Below are 15,994 nucleotides of genomic sequence, written 5' to 3' on the forward strand. Positions count from 1 at the left end.
ATAGATTTCATGACATGTAACCCCACCTTGGCTGGGGGGCATGGGTATATCATAGTCGCAGTAGACTATTTTAGCAAATGGGTTGAGGCGATGCCTACAATAAACAACAGTGGTGAAACAACTGCCCTCTTCTTTTTCAATCATGTAGTCTCCACAATTGGCATTCCGCAAGCCATAGTCACAGATCATGGATCGCATTTCTGCAGTCACATGATGGTTGAATTGGCTGCCAAATTAGGACTGTCCCACGACATCTCTACTCCATATTATCCGCAGGCCAACAAACAAGTTGAGGCAATCAACAAGGTCCTGAAGCAGATGCTGCAAAGGATGATTGGGGTCCACAAAAGTAGTTGACCCCTGATTCTATTCTCAGCCTTATGGGCATACTGGACATCGGTGAGGAACACAACCGGGTTTACACCCTTTCAATTGGTGTATGGCCTGGAAGCAATCTTACCAGTTTAGTGTGAAATCTCGTCCCTGAAACTCGCAGTCGACCTTCTCCCCGAAACTTCAGAAGAGGAGGCTCGTTTCCTGGAACTAATCCAATTGGATGAAACCCGTCATGATGCCGCTTTGGCTAAAGAAGCCCATAAGAAATGATTCAAGGCGCAGTTTGACAAGAATGTCAAACCCCGTGTCTTCTCATAAGGTGACCTGGTCTTACTTTATGACCAGGAACCCCACAAATTGGGAGCAGGTAAGTTTAAATCCTTATGGATGGGCCCCTATATTGTTAAATGTGTATTAGAAAAAGGAACCTACGAGTTAGTACATTATAATGGGATTCCACTGGCACAACCTCGCAACAGGTTTTACCTTAAGCGTTAATATGCTTGACTGAAGATAGTAACCCCTATGATTTTGTTACATTTTTGTTTTCGCTAAAGGTAATTGTTTTGGTTAAGTGATCCAATTTTACGTTTGTTGTAGATGTCGGACCTATTGGAATAATTTGTTGGATATGCGGACGGAGCGAGTCGTAGTTCGCGGAACCTATCTTCTGCAGCTTGGGCCATCTTCTATCCAAGAGGTGAGTTAGTGAGTTTTAGATGGGTATGTATTGGTCCATCAACGAACAATATTGCTGAATATAGCGCATTGATAGAGCTCCTCTCTGATGCCATTATGCGTGGCATACACCGACTCGTCGTCAGGATAGACTCACAACTTGTCATCCTACAACTCACTGGTATCTACTCTGTACGGAATCCAGCTATCTATCGCATGTTCCTAATGGTCAAGATTTTGGAAAGGTAGTTTGATTCTATTCAATATCGGCATATTTCCAGAAACTTAAACACATTAACAGACTCATTGGCAAATTATGTGTTAGATAGACAATTGCAACCTTTATAAAAGAAGTATTTCATCAAATATTTGCATCAAGATCATGTACCTCAACCAAAATAAAACTCTGAAAATAATATATATATCTATATATATATATATATATATATATATATATATATACATATATATACATAGATATATATATATATATATATATATATATATATATATATATATATATATAACTGTTTATGGTTCATACATAATGTTCTATAACCAGGACAAAATCAGTAAAATGACCCAAAACTCAAAATGCCAGGGGTCACCTTAGTCTAATGATGTTGTTCATAACAAGTCACCGCCTGTGCAATCATGCACAAAAGCCTAGTCCATCGACTCAGCACGCTAGTAGTATGTCACTACAACCTCAGAGGCAGCTCGTCGGTCCTCACGTCCGAAATACCAAGAGTGAGGCCCTCGAACTGATCTTGCAATGCTAAAAGAGTCTCGACCACATGAAGGTCGCGAAGGATAGCCCTCCTGACAGCCTCTCCTGCCGAAGCGGCAGCTGGCACTCTCAGACATACTACTGGCCGAATTGGTCTGATATCTGCATGAGCACATGTGTTTTGATTAGGCTTGATAGAAGAAAGAACAAGAACATTATAAAAAGAAATGATAAACAGAGATATGGTCAGACAATTTATGGATAGCACCCCACTGCTCACCAGCCAACAACACCAAATCCGGGTCACCCTGGAAATCCATACTAGCATATGGATACTCGGAAAAAACCATCTCTTGATGATTGAAGCACTCGAAGAAGGTATTAGAAAAGGAAAACTGCGACTGACCAACATGTCAGGCCATAAGGTCGACCCATCTCTACATCTGTGGCTCAATCAGTGGAGGTAAGCCAAGTGAAATATACTGCGGCTGCGTCAGTGGGATCTTTTCCAAGGTGAAAGCGGTCAAAATATAACCATAGCTGAAGTTCTTCAATTTTTCATTTTTTACCTTGGTCAGTTGTTCTTTCATCATAGGTAGTACTACGTCACACCATTTGAACACCTTTGGTTCAAGGCATTCCAAGGTGTACTGCATGTAGGACCTGTTAGCCACGTGAAGAGCCGCACTACCAGCCAGTCTAGAAAAAGTGAATAGAATGGTCCTCAAGGATCGGTCATTGACATCTCGGATATTGATCTTTCCATACCTACTTGGATGAGATCCCTCTCTACAATACCAGTGAATATAATCTCTCACGGATTCACCCTCATGGGCAGAACCTGATAATGAAAGAGGGGCACCATGCCTCAATAAACCGGTCAAACAATAGATGTCCACGACAGTCAAGGGGATAAATTTTCCTCTGATCTGAAACACCTGGTTGGTAGGATCCCATGCATCGAGAAGATATTGCAACAAGTTGATTTGTTGCCTCATGCTAGAGATGCAGAAAAACTTGAATAGGCCACAGTTCCGTAGTGCAGTTACTGTAACCGGATCATGTAAAAAGCATGTCCTCTTCTTCATGCTCGCGTTCTTGCCATGTAACAACAATTTTTCTTCGATAAATCTCTGCAAAACAAGAAAGAGAAGAGTTAGGATCCTGATTTGGCAAAAAACAGGCAAAAATTCCATGAGAAAACAATGCAAAAATTTCCCTTTTTGCGCCCATTGCACCCCCAGCAGTGTATTGGGTGAGATGCATACTGACTGGCCAATGGCCAAGCCAGTATGCATTGCACCTTTCGATGTAGGAAGGGTGCAATGGATCTAGGGCGAATTTTTCACACCCTAGAGGCTCAGAAAAATAGGGAAACATGCACAGAATTCAAAAATGAAGGAATGCAACTGAAGAGCTCAAGTTTAGCTCTTACCTGGTCCAAACAATGCCGAGAATCGTCCACAAAATCTCCCGAAATAAGCTGGTGAAAATCAAAGAGGAAAAGCACCTCCATAGCTCCGACAATCCAAAGTTCAAATGAAATGGTAAAATGAGGGGTAAAAATCACTTTTAAATTACTTTTGATGTAATTCAAGTAAAATATTAGTGTTTTAACTCATTTTTGAAACATATATTGTTCATTTCTAATCGTTTTGATGAAGAAATTGAGCAGGCGGTACAACCTTTGAAGGAACAAAGTGATTAATGGTGAAATTAAATCGATGACCATTATCACGAGCAGTTTTTATGTGGAGTTCAAGATCGTTAAAAATTAAACCTAAGCAATGAGCAAATGTTTCCCCCAGAGTTTAAGCTCATTGAAAAATGAACCAATTTCCGGTAAATAACCATTGTGAATGCATTATCATCAGCTTTCGAGCCCTGGTCGTGTTCTCATCATCACCTCCACTCTGTTTTGGCCGATCATTCACCTCCATTTGATTGTTTACCCCTTTTGAGGAACAGCTGTGAAGAGTGATCCTATTAGCCATCCTTGTGACACTACCATGATTGGAAAATTCCAAACCTTACCTGGAATCGGTTGCTACCCGAAATTATCACTCGTTCCTAAAAAACGTGTCTCCTTTAAGCTCTTTTCACCTAACTCATAAAACATGAAAAGATTGTCGAGCGATTAGCCTCTCTATCTCGTTAAAGCAACTGGAAGTGCTATCCCTCCTCTAGATTTTAATCTTTTTCGACCTGAGGGATTATTACACAAAAATATCGAGCGCTTGTTTTGTTTGGCTCATTAAAATTACCGAAAATTCATCCCTTTTGTATTATTTTATACTTTTTCAGACTTTAGGGATTACATGACGAAAAAGGATTATTGGAGTTTCCTTTACGTCCCTTTCAGACTCTCTAAAATTGAAAAGGACCGTGTTACGAAACCAGCTGAAGAAAAGATAGATCAACGCCTTAGAATTCAGCCTCTTCGAGGGGGCAACCTCCTTTACATTACATAAATGAAAAATTCTTGGATGATTCAAATGACAAAACCTCCTTTCTATATATAGGAGTCTAAGGAGTCACAATATAATCCAGCCGACCTAACAATAATAATATAAAGCCACAAAAATAACAATAGAGGGATTCTATGGGGCACAGAAATAACAATATGGGGCTAATAGGGGCACAACAATATAAATAAGGGGTATAGATATAATGGGGTAATCACTAGTATTATAGGGACCCAACATGCCCCTCTCCTTCAAAAATGTGTTGTCCTCAACGCTTGAGTAGTTCTGGATACTTCTTCATAAAATTCACATCCTCCCATGTGGAATCTTCAGCGGATAAGTTCTTCCACTTGATAAGATACACTGAAATTGATCGATTTCGTAGCTATCGAGTTCTTGTTTCTGTGACTGCTTCCGGTTCCAATATAATTTTTTCTTCCTCTTCAAGTTCTGGCAATATTGTTTGAATTGGGATCTTGTCACCTATAACCTTCTTTAAACATGAAACATGGAAAACTGGGTGTAATCGAGAAGCTGCAGGAAGCTCCAATTTGTATGCCATAGTACCAATCTTTTGCAACACCTTGTACGGGCCATAATACTTTGGTGATAATTTATTATCCTTCTTAGCTTGCTTTAGGGACATTTGCTTATATGGTTGTAGCCGTAGGAATACCCAATCACCTACATCAAAACTTCTTTCACTGTGATGTTGATTTTCCTGTTGTTTATTCTATTTTGTGCCAACACGAGGTTATCCTTTAAGAGTTGGAGGACTTGTTTTTGATGTTCGATGTGATGTTCCACTGCCTGAACCTTAGAATTTTCTCTTAAATATGATGTGATGGATGGTGGTTGATACCCATAAAGTGCCATAAATGGGGTCATTTTTGTTGCTGTATGGAAGGAAGTGTTATACCACCATTCAGCCAAAGGCAACCATTTGACCCATTGTGTCTGTTTATCAGATACAAAGCAACAGAGATATCCTTCCAAACATTTTTTTACTATCTCAGTTTTCCCATCAGATTGAGGATGATAAGATGAGCTATGAGCTAACTGAGTACCAAGACAAGAAAATAATTCTGTCCAAAAATTTCCAGTGAAAATGGGATCTCTGTCACTTACAATAATCTTTGGGTTTCCATGTAGCTTTTGAACTGTTTCCATAAATGCAGTAGAAACTGTACTGGCTTTAAATGGATAATGCACAAAAGTGTGCATACTTGGTAAGTTTGTCAACTACCACCATGATGACACTCTTTCCCTCAGACTTGGGTAAACCTGTGATAAAATCCATTGAAACCTCCTCCCAACGTTGGCTTGGAATGGATAAAGGTTGTAATAGACCCGGTGTCTTAATTGTTTCAACTTTATTTTGCTGGAAAACCAAACATTCCGCCACAAACTTTTGAATATCTGATTTAAGGGCATCCCAAAAAAATTCCTTCTTAACCCTGTGGTAAGTTTTTAAAAATCCTGAGTGCCCTCCTAAGGGAGAAGTGTGCAATTCCATAAGAATCTTTTGTTTTAGCTGGGAATTCTTACAGAGGTATAAGCGATCTTTGTACCATAACGAATCATTTTGCCAGCTAAATGTATCAGAAGTACTAGAATCTTGTTGTAGCTTTCGAATAAGTGCCCACACTTCTTCGTCATTCTTCCATTCCTCCCTTGCTTCGTTTATCCAATCTGGTTGGATAATAGAAATGGCACACAACAATGCTTCCACATCCTCATCCTTTCTTGAGAGTGCATCTGCCACCACATTTTGCTTCCCTTTTTTGTAGATGATTTCAAAGTCATAACCCAACATCTTTGTGACCCACTTTTGTTGCTCTTCAGAGGATAATCTTTGTTCTAAAAAGTATTTAAGGCTATCATGATCCGTTTTTACCTTGAAGTGTCTTCCCATTAGGTAGGGTCGCCATTTCTTAAGTGCATGGAGTATTGCCAACATTTCCTTTTCATAAATAGCTTTGCTAAAAAACTTTCCCTTGATTGGACGACTTTCAAAAGCAATGGGTCTTTCATCTTGCATTAGAAAAACACCAATTCCATTTCTTGAAGCATCACATTCCACAATAAAGGTTTTTGTGAAGGTCTGGTGTAGCTATGACCGATGCTATGACCGGTGCCTGGCACATTGCCTCTTTAAGATGTTCAAAGGCCTTTGTTGCTTCCGGATTCCATGAAAATGAATCTTTCTTCAATAATGTTGTTAGAGGTGCTGCTATTCTCCCATAATTCTTAACAAACTTGCGATAATACCCTGTCAACCCAAGAAATCCTCGCAGATGCTTTATGGATGTGGGGATTTTCCATTCCTTAATGGCTTTAATTTTGCTAGGGTCTACCTTAACTCCTTCATGAGATACAATATGACCCAAATATTCCACCTCCTGGACTCCAAAGAAACATTTGGATCTTTTTGCATATAATTGTTTCTCCTCCAATAGTTGTAGCACCCTGTCAACATGTTCAACATGATCCTTCCAAGACTTGCTGTAGATTAGTATATCATCAAAAAATACTAACACAAATTTTCTAAGGAATGGTTTGAAAATTGAATTCATCAAACCTTGAAATGTTGAAGGTGCATTGGTAAGGCCAAAAGGCATGACCAAAAATTCATAATGACCCTCATGAGTTCTAAATGTCATTTTCAGAATGTCTTCAATCTTCATTCTGATTTGATGATATCCCGAACGAAGATCCAACTTGGTGAAGTAAATTGATCCATGCAATTCATCCAGTAATTCATCAATGACAGGAATGGGGAACTTATCTTTAATAGTGAGCTTGTTGAGCTCCCTATAATCCGGACACATGCGCCATGATCCATCCTTCTTGTGCACCAATACTACTGGAGCTGAGAAAGAACTTTGACTTGGTTGAATTATACCAGCCTCTAGCATTTCTGCAACCATACGTTCAATTTCACTTTTTTGGACATAGGGATATCTGTACGGCCTGATGTTTGGAGGAACACTTCCTGGAATCAGATGAATAGCATGATCATGATCACGCATAGGTGGGAGACCTTTGGGAGTCTCAAATACCTTGGAATGATTGTCCAGGACTTTTTGGAGATCTGGAGAAATAGATGATTCCAATGTGGAAACATCTAGCGAACATAATTGTGCAATTACACCTCTTTGCTCCTTTTTTAGAAGCTTTGTCATGCCATTAGAGCTGATTATCTTTCCTGGTTTCCCTGCAATACCCCTTAATTCAACTTCCTTTCCTTCCGTAGAAAATTTGATGAAAAGTTCTTGAAAATTAAAAGCTATTGTACCCAAGGATTGTAGCCATTGGACTCCTAGTACAACATCAACACCTCCCATTGGAATGGAAAGCATTGGGCTAGTCAATACATATTCTCCCATGGATAGCTTGATATTATGGCACTTTCCAGAGCAATTTATTGTTCCTCCATTTGCAATCATCACTTGACACTCTGGTGCTGGATATAGGAAGCAATTCAATTCTTTTGCTACCCTACAATGAATAAAATTGTGGGTGCTTCCTGAATCAATCAACACTATTACCTTTTTCTTCTTGATTTGTCCTTCTATCTTGATGGTTTGAGGAGTGGTAATTCCCGCCAATGCATTACAAGATATGGTCGGATTTATTTGTTCTTCATCTAGGCTTTGTTCCTGGAGTATATCCTCTTCTTTTGACCTTTCTTGCTCCTTTTCTTCTTCCTCTTCACAATCTATGTAGAATAATTTCTTCTCAGCACACTTATGACCTTTTGTGTATTTGCTATCACAACTGTAACAAAGCCCTTTTGCTCTTTTTTCTTCCAATTGTTGTGGTGTCAACCTTGTAGGTTGTGGAAGACTAGGGGCAACAACACTTCCATCTTTATAGTTGTGAGTGGTATGCTTCCTAGTTGCCATAATTTTGCTTTCCATTTTTCTTGCTAACCTGAATGCCTTCTCTAATGAATCAGGTTCCCAAAGGCGAACATCATGTTGGATATTATCCTTTAAAGACCCTATGAACACATCAATCCTATGCTCCTCTGGAATATCTTTTACCCTTATGTTCAATTTTTGGAACTCCTCAATGTGCTCCATTATTGAACCCTTTTGTTTGAGACTTATCAATTGGCTAAAAAAGTGTTGCTTTTTGTATCCTCATAATGTGCTATCAATTCTTCCGTAAAAATTTCCCAAGTGATAAATTGTTTACGAGAAAAAAGCCATTGATACCATACAAACTGATTTGGTTCCAAATATACAGTTGCCATACGTACCTTTTGTGTGTTTTGCACATTATTGAGATCGAAGAATTGCTCCATCTGTAATATCCATGTGGCGGGATCCTTGCCATCAAACTTCCTCATATCGATTTTTGGAATATGGTGATTCTTCGATCCAACATTAGTGTCTATGGAATCATGATTAACATTTCTTTTGTTCTCATCATGAGTTTCCTTTACTACCTTTTCACCATTACTAAGTATTTCTTGTATAAAATTTGTCAAATCTGTCTTCAAATCTGCCATGTCTGTCTTCAAATTTGTGTTGAAATCCATATTTAAATTGTCCATATTAGCTTCCTTGCCATTCATCTTAGCTTCCATGCCATTTATCTTAACTTCTGTTAACTTTTATGAGCGTGACATTTGTTGCACTTGTTCTTGTAATTTTGATATATCATGTAGCATTTCTTCCTCTTCTTCATGAGTCATGCTAGAGCTTTCAGGTTCCTTACTAGGTGTTTGCATTTTCTTTCCTTGGGGCATCAGTTACTGATAATAATGCTTTACTATGCCCTTTGAATTCCTTTAAACCAATCTTACACAAAAATTAAAAAAAAAACTACACACCTTTTTTCACTTTATAGAAGCCTGATATTGAATCTGATGTATCTCTATAATTTCAGATCATCCAGTTCTGAAATTGTGACCTATAGTAGCCTTCTGTGTCCTCTTTCCAATGCCACAAGTCTGACCCAAATTGGATTCTCCAAGGAAGAGTTATGTGAAATCTCCCACAATGACTTGCTTTTAGACTAGTTCAGTAGAGCGAACTTGTACGACATGCCACGAGTCATTGTTTAAACCTTTGGATCTGAAACACACATACAAGAAACTAAAGTCTATCCTCTTTCTATAACTTCTTACGAAATTTCAATCTGATCCCCAGAGAGAAAGTTATGACGATTTTCCCTAGGTCACATGTTTTGAATGTAATTCAGGGGTCTGCAAAAAGACCAAATTCCCCAGATCATATCTCCGCAAATATCGTACTAAACGCTCTGAAATTCAGACCCAAGGTTCAGCGCGATTTATTCTAAAATGGGTTTTTTTGTGACTTCTGAAATGCCACAAAAAAAAGTTATAGCGAAAATTCCACAATGATCTGTTTGGAGCAGCGAAACCCTAGAATCCAAAGCTCTGATACCAAATGTTATGAAACTAGCTCAAGAAAAGATAGAAAAGATAGATCAACGCCTTAGAATTCAGCCTCTTCGAGGGGGAAACCTCCTTTACATTACATAAATGAACAATTATTAGGTGATTCAAATGAAAAAACCTCCTTTCTATATATAGGAGTCTAAGGAGTCACAATATAATCCAGCCGACCTAACAATAATAATATAAAGCCACAAAAATAACAATAGAGGGATTCTATGGGGCACAAAAATAAAAATATGGGGGTAATAGGGGCATAAAAATATAAATAAGGGGTATAACTACAATAGTAATGGGGTAATCACTAGTATTATAGGGACCCAACAGACCAAGTTATCTTTGTCATTAAACTCGTTAACACTGAATAGTGACAAACTTGTCTATACAGACAACAACGAGTTTCGCTGTCGCTAGGCTCGTTAAAATATAGCGATGGGTTTTCCTGAAGGGAAAATTATAGAACAAGCATATGTTATCCTCCTCAATCTTGAAAAAAATAAATAGGTACTGGTCAACAATGACTGGGGAAAAATTGGTAAGAAAACTTGAAGAAACTTTATTGGTAGCAAGTCGCTCTTGAACATGACACTTTCACTCCGCATCCGAGTCGGGTTGGGTTGTTCCGTTCACCGGTCATATCACCATTGGTCCACCACACCATCCATATTTGGGGTTAACGCTACCAATCCATGTCAGTGTCATCGGTATGTTCAAGAAAAGTCGCTTAGAGAATTCACCTATGTCTCATCCGCTGCAATACATTCACGCTCCATTCTTTCATGACCGCCACCCTAAACCCTGTATCATTAGATCGTTTTCACCTCCAAAATCATTTACTCCATTCCATGTCGTAGATGTGGGATTCATTAACACCCTCCTATGACGGGTCGCTTCTATCGACATTAGCTCATTATCCAAGAAGTCGATTTAGGAACAACCCTTTCAGTACTTTGAAGCTTGCATGCCTCAATGGCAAGTTTCTCACTTTCGGCGACAGGTTTACATCATTGGCCTTCGACCGCAAGATTTTGCGTGATGTTCGGCACCAAGTCCCTTTTCACACCACGTGAATTGTACTGTAGTACCTTGAGGGTCATCATCATTATCGGTGTTTCCTCTCGCGCCTGTTAACAGCTTACATCATTAGCTGGTAATCAGGCGATGTCTTTCCATGTTCGACCCCAGAACATCTTTCACATGGATCGACTTGTACTCCGAGTGAAGATTGGATGCGTTTGAAGACTCCGGATCTAGTTTCATCCATCCGGGCTACGATATATTCAGGAAAATAAAGACATCAAATGTACATTGTTGCTGCACAGATGATGATCCAAATCAAAGGATGATGACTCTATCAGAATCATCAATCTCCCGCACAGACGGTTGTCTATCTTATGTACATGAAAATGAATTTATAAAGCTAAGCATGTGAATGCCCACCTCAGCTAGATCATGAAAAATATTATGAAGATAATGTATTGTATTGTATCTTATTACAGGTCGCCTTCCAGCTCGAAAAAAATTCGAATCCTCATGATAAAGCATTTCACCCGACATCAAAAGATTAACGACCTCATGCTTTAGGGGGCAACTGTTATAGACATTTTTGGGCACTGCAACCCCAATCAAACATGTCCATAAACCAAGGGTTCCTAAGTCCCTAAAAGTTTTGTTTCATACCCTAAAGGAACAAGGTCAACTGATTACGTCATCTCCCAGAAGTTCTCCACTGGAAACTACTTAGAACTGGTCAAAACTGGACCATACAGGCTGCTCAGTGCTAAGGGTGCAATACATCCCACCTACCCAGTGTAAAAGGTGCGATGCATATTGAAAATCCCTTATGTAGGGTGCAATGGGATAGAGTGGAAAAATGGCAGAGATAGTTTGCGAGGTGGATGATCATAGAAGCTTCTAGAAACTTCTCCTATGACACTTTCCTCTAACTAGGGATGAGTAAGAGATCATCAATCTCCAATTGGAACCAAGAACTATCAGAGAGAGGACACTAATAAAAATCCCAGAAGCTGACTCACCCCCCTGCAATCATCTATATATAGATCCCTCATCCAAGAGATCCAGAGGCTGGAATTGTGTATCTTGTAAGGAAGTGTTGTTGGTTTCTTGTTGGAATATCATAGTGTTGGGTGATCTAAGCTTTTCATGAGGTGAAAGAAGGGATTTCATGCTAGAGGATGACGCTGGGTTAGAACAATTGGTTGTAATCTTCTTTGCTTATTCTTGATATTAATAAAGCTATTCAATTTTTCCTCCACATTCTTGTATGTTTGATGATATATGCATTTGTGTGGTCAATATATATCTGGTCCTATATTGTTTATGATTGTAGATCTCTATTCCTCGATAGTATTATGCTGCTTTGATTCCACATGTGCTCTTTGAAGCTGGGTAAACGAAGGAGAAAGAGGCAAGGATCTATCAGAAGGGAGAGGAACCGAGCAAGGAACCAAGCGCAAGACTGAGGTTGGTGTCCTTCATTCCTCTCTTATCTACTTCTCATAAAGGAAAGCGAAAGTAGTTTTAGTTTGTTTGTTTCTAAGATAGCTACCAGTCTTAGTGGGACTAGTAGCTGCAAGTGGACACTAGATTTCCCAATAACACCTATAGAAACCCCAAAAACACAGGGTTTTGGTTTTCACAAGGAGTTTTTTGTTTAACACAGTCACTTGGTTAATTACATTGTTACTTTGTTCCTTTCATGATCATCTACTCCTTCACTCTCTTCCTGCCATTTGATCTCCCTCATATCCCTTTCATTCCCCCTCAGCTTTAAATATTTAGGTGGAAGCTGTTAATTCACGATTTAAATGGTTTTTACTCGTATATTCTCTTTCACAGCAAAACCCAACCAATCGCCACCTGATTCACTTTTAACACTGAGTTTTTTCACTTTAAATCCACACCGTCAATCTGCCATTTCAGATCCGATAGCTATCACGCACCCGCTCGCCAACTAACTCGTTCAATTCTCCACTGTTGATCTACCTAGCCAGATCTAGTGACTTTCGCACCATATAGTGTGGATTTCTGTCCAATCATTATCCACCCGAGGGCACGCGATAGGAGTGGTTTCCCTGTGCTACGTGCCACCCGAGGAGGCTAATCACGTAAAATTCTAGAAAACCACTTACAGCTTTGAGGGTGCGAGATAAACAATTTACTGCCCTCTAAACCCACTCCGTCATTTCCACATGTTTTCTTCTCACACTTTAACCTCCACCATTGATCTATCCCTTGATTCGACGACTGTCAGGTCACCCGATTGCCAACTAGATTGGCCGATCTCCACTATTGATCATCCCCACCCGATCCAACGGCTGGCATGCCATATCACGCAGATTTCTATTTGATTATTATCTGCCCGAGGGCATGCGATAAGAGTGGTTTCCATGTGCTACATGTCGCTCGGGGAGGCTTATCGCGTGAAATTTCAAAAGACATCTTATGGTTTTGAGGGCACGCAAAATACAACTTACCACCTCCGCCAACCCACTACCATTTCCACACGTTTCTTTTGCCCACGATCTAATCTCAGCCATCCATCCTGTTAGTTAACCCTATTCGCCCATCTACCTATGTACCCTCCTGCGATCCGATCTTAGTCATTCATTTACCTTTCACTTGCCTGATCCAACAGTCCTTATGTGTTGTTACTTCCTTACATCCTCTTTTGACCAATTTTGATCTCCCACTGCTCTTCTGCTTAAACACAAACTTAGCTTAGTTTCCATTGCATACCCCTTAGTCTAGTTTTGATGCTTTCACTTTTGTAACTTAGAGAATTAGCATTAGATTAGTGATTGATCTAGTAATTCTTCTTAGCATAGTTGTTTAAGTGTTTAGCTAGGGTCTAGTGCGAGTTTAGCATTACATGATTGTTTTCTTCATCACTGCAGTAGAGTAGCTCTCCCTTAGAATAGATTTACTCTTCTTCCATCAAAATCAAGCTTCTTCTGACCCTATAGAAGTCTGGCTTGGAACCCCTTGGGTCTCTTGCCAGATAAGTAGTGACAACAGGCAATACCTTCAATTCTACTTGTGCATATAGCATTGTCACCTCCAAGTTTGTACGAACCTTGGGTTGATAAGTAAAGCTGGTAGCCCTGGGAGTTGCAGCATTCTTACTAAGCCAAAAAGTGATGAGCCTAGGTATCACAGCAAAATATCCAACTCTACTCATCTCATAAACAAAATATAATCAAAAGAATGCAATAAGTTGTGAGAATAGTTGGTTTGACTAAGCTAGGTTGTGAATTAAGGTCAATTAAGGCCCATATAATTACTCAATGATGAGTCTCATCAATGGTAAAACTGGCTGCAGTATTGACATGACGAGCATGTCTGATTCTGACACTCTCGCAAGTAGTGCCTTCGTTGTCTATGGTTGTAGCAGATGATCTGGCCACGGCCTCTACCAGGCCCTCCTCTTCCTCGGCCACGTCCGCGTCCTTGATATCCTCCACGAACCTCTTCGATGCCCTGCTCTGGAGGCTGAGTTTCTTCTTGCATATCGTATGTAGTTGTTCTCCCCATCATTAGCTCATAGATGCAACAATGGCACTCATCGTGGTCCACTAATTTGCAGAAGTTACAAAACCACTACTAGGGCATTTGGACAAAAGTTTGAAGTAAATGACAATTATCTGTCTCATGTTGTCCAACAATCTGATGAATACCACACCATAGAGCAAACCCCATGTTTGTCCCTACTAGGGCTTCTGGATTTAATGGAATTGGTCCCCCTCCTATAATATAATTCGATTACATGGGACAGTGGTCTTTATCATTCCCCTAGCTCTTTCACTTCAGACACTAGACTTTTGTGCACACTTCTGGTTTAGTCTCCTTGTCTTTCTTCAAACTCTATAATTCTAGGTGCAAGCTCTGCAACTGGGAATGGATCTACTGTATCTCGAAGGTGACATCTTGAATAGGTAATCCATGTATTGTCATCGCGATTTCCAAGGCTTCTTCTTGCGTTCCTATCTTATGTAATGACAAATAAATTCTCAGGTGGGATAGAAGCGAAGATATAAACCATTCAAAATGTTGACTATCTGTGCACTGCATGTTAGCTTCTTGAATATGACACTTCAACCTTTGATCTAATTCTTATGGTGTCTCATCGACCCTCATCATGATTTCCTTGAATCCAATTACTAACTATGAGTTAGGATTAAGCTTACTGAATGCCTTGTTTAAAGCTGCCCCAATGTCTGCCAACAATGCAAGATGATTATCAAAAAAATACTTAATATACCAAGTTAGCGCACGATCCTACAAAGCGGTAACCAAATATGCCTTCTTTATATTGTCATCAATAATCTACTATGCAGTCCAAATAGCATTCACAACAAACTAGAATTGCTCTGTATCTTGACTCCCTATGCCCTTGAAATCGACAGCTTCATTATGTTCACCATGTTGAATGGTGGTGGTGGAGGTGAAGGTGTGGGCAAAAGTGTATGCGGTGGAGGTGGTGGTGGAGGCGGAGTGGATCAATGATGTGTTCGAGGAAAACCATGTGTTATCAACTTGACAACACTTCATGTTGAAGTTCACACTACTCCTTCATTATTTCTTAAAGGAGGTCCGATTAACGGACTATATTCTGGACATGATCTCTCCTGATATCTAAAGAGTCTTCTGCTTTGTGTAGCTCCAAACATCAAGGAAATGGAATAAGCGATTTTTCACATAACAACATTTTAATCCAAGTATTCAATGATCTTAAATACTTACCTCGCGGTCCCTTGAAAAATCATCGCTCCACCTCGTTATAGATGACCAAGGTATCAACTACAAATTCTGTAACAAATACTCCAAGAATCCAATCGAGCTAATGATCGAAAATGGACATGATCTTGTTTTCAGAAGCTTCTAAGCGTTGAACTAATTCTAGAGTCCAAATTATAGGACTATCAAGCTTCCACGTTCCTTGGCTATCTATCAATTTAGCCAACCATTCATACATCTCAATGGGGAAGGTGCAGAATAAGATATTGTGTATCTCCATATACAGATACGTGTTCAACCACTCTTCTTTTGACAGGTGCGGATTCTTGTTTTCCTTCATTGAAAACTTGTCAATCTTCCGATCCAACCAATTTTCAATTTCTTTCTTGGTTGGATTTCAATGGTACGACATCAAACATCTCTTTCAAGAAGATCTCGGTCCCAACAATGGAACCATTTGTTGGCTTAGGGTTCCTGACCCAAGTTTAGAGTTAGTTATGACAACCAACAAATCCCTAGAGTACTAGCCCTTTTGGAAACAACCTACATAGCACAGGTTGCAGTCTCACTCGAAAGAGTATGGGGGGATGCAAGAAC

Source organism: Pinus tabuliformis, chromosome 5_2, assembly GCF_031772625.1.
Source record: "Pinus tabuliformis cultivar Carrire ecotype Pingquan chromosome 5_2, CPIR1, whole genome shotgun sequence".
In the NCBI taxonomy this organism is placed as follows: Eukaryota; Viridiplantae; Streptophyta; class Pinopsida; order Pinales; family Pinaceae; genus Pinus; species Pinus tabuliformis.